The sequence below is a fragment of the Stegastes partitus genome, unplaced genomic scaffold (assembly GCF_000690725.1).
Source record: "Stegastes partitus isolate 25-593 unplaced genomic scaffold, Stegastes_partitus-1.0.2 Scaffold4136, whole genome shotgun sequence".
Classification (NCBI taxonomy): domain Eukaryota; kingdom Metazoa; phylum Chordata; class Actinopteri; family Pomacentridae; genus Stegastes; species Stegastes partitus.
In genome coordinates, this window is record NW_007581867.1 from 1 (window position 1) to 2016 (window position 2016).

A 2016-nucleotide genomic window follows, 5' to 3' on the forward strand; every position below is an offset into this window, starting at 1 on the left:
CATAACGTATTGTTTCTCGATACTTGGATGAGCAGTTTTTGTCATGACGGATTTCTTTAAGAAAGTTCTTTGTGGATCCACCTGCTTTTATTTTGATGAGAACTTGATCATTTAGGTTCATTTTCTTGCCATAATGTAATTACTGCAGTAGTTGAATGGTCCAATATAAGATGGGAACTGTGCTGAACCAAACATTTCATAGATACTGCAAATGTGTTTTTCAGGCACCAAGAGATTGTCATGCAGCCAATCAAGATCCAATGATCTATGATATCTTGGGTTTGTCTCTTGTCCCTCTTCTCTTCCAGCTGACTGCAAGTATCGGTTTGGTAGCTGCAGAGAGTGTGATCCAACCTCCGGTTCGTGGACCAGATCTGTCTCCAAGCCTCGCCCTGGAACAACCAAAACACAAACCAAAGGTTCCCTAAAGTTGTACAATCAATCCTGACTGGGTCATAGATGTGTGGACCAGATGTCATGATAGTCATATCAGTAAGATCAGTTTAATGTGTTTCAGGCTGGGTGGGGCTGTTGGACAGAAGAGGACACGCTCACTCTCCTCCACACCTGAGGCTCATTGGTAATCGGCACCAGATAACATCTGCCTCCACCTGTGCTCCAGCGCCAGTGGATTGTTCCTCCCTCGAGTGGTAACAGGCCGGCCAGCTGTCTACATGAACTTTGTGCTTGAAGAGTCTTGCTTTGCCTAATTGTGATTGTTGTCTGTGTTTATACCAGAGCCTCCCTGGTGGATCAACGCCTTCTGCAGCCAAGTTCCAGCCTCAGCAGTTCTGCCTCCTGGTCCCTTTGGAAACCCTCCCTCCCTCAATCAGCTGCCCTCACATGCTTCCTGGTGTGTTCCCGTCTTCCTACAGCCACAAATAAATCCCTCTGTGCTTTGAACCAAAACCCTCTGTTGCATTTTTGGATGCTGCTCAGACTGAACCCCAACAATCTCACATGGTCACCTTTTGGTCCCTGCTGCTATTGTGGTCTATGACTCCAGGGTCACTTTACTTAGTCTGCTTGTATATTTTGAGAAAAGTCAGTTTTAAGTGAAAATGCCACGAACACAATGCAAGCGTTGCCATGGTGCTTGTTGTAGCCAAATCAGACTAATGCTGCGTCTGTCTGTAAGTGTATGTCTTTGAGGCAATTGCTTGCTAGGGTTACCTGCACACCTGCGGGCACAGGTAGCCATCAGCCAGGCAGAGGCTTGATGAGGGAGACACAGGTGATCAGTGAGTCTGAATGGCTGTTGGTCACATTTTTGTATTTCTAGGTCGTGCAGGTGTGGCAGACCCCAGCTGATTCCATTTGGGTGCAGANTAAATATCATGAATATTTATTTATCTGAGGAGGTCAATCAGGGTTCAATATCTTCTCGAAAAGATTAACTCCAAATAAGGAAAGTAATTTTCCTTCACAGACGTTAGATTTCTCTTTGCATTCCTCAAACATCAATTAGTGATGTCTGTTTTCAGAATAAACCACTGACCTTGAAAATGTTGAAAATTACAGTATAAAAACTGGAAGAAAAAAACATGTGTAATATAAACTTCCGTCAATATCAACAAGAACAGTTTAACAAATACCAACATCAGTTCAATGATACAAGACTAGATATTATATTTATTTTTCATGTATGAACCATCCATTTTTTTTGTTGTTTTACCAGATAACAAACATGATGGCTGTTTAGCCAGAAGAAAACGACCCCCCAGCCCTCGCCTGTCTCCCTCCTTCTTTCCCCGTCTGCATCTCAGCACACAATCAAGGACAATCAGCCACACCTGCGACTCCGGACTCACCTGCACACCATCACCAGAGCTCCTATAAAGTTCTCTCCAGAGCCGTTCCCGCTGCTTGTCTCTGCTCCGTCTCCAGCCAGCTTTCTCCTGCCGCTGCTCTCACCCTGGATCCCCGGAGCCTGTCTGCCTCCTCTGGTTTTGTCACCTTTTGTGAGTATTCTGTGTGTTTGAGTAGCTTAATTTTTTTTTTTTAATCTTTGAATTC

The 2016-nt window shown here is 44.5% G+C and overlaps 1 long non-coding RNA gene across 1 annotated transcript; it reads left to right on the forward strand.

Moving 5' to 3' along the window:
• Positions 1-252: 252 nt before the first annotated feature.
• On the forward strand, positions 253-1328 carry LOC103376380 (uncharacterized). The gene is made up of 4 exons (XR_521311.1): positions 253-419; positions 518-650; positions 739-853; positions 1283-1328. It is a non-coding gene; the product is annotated as an uncharacterized LOC103376380 (long non-coding RNA).
• Positions 1329-2016: the final 688 nt, after the last annotated feature.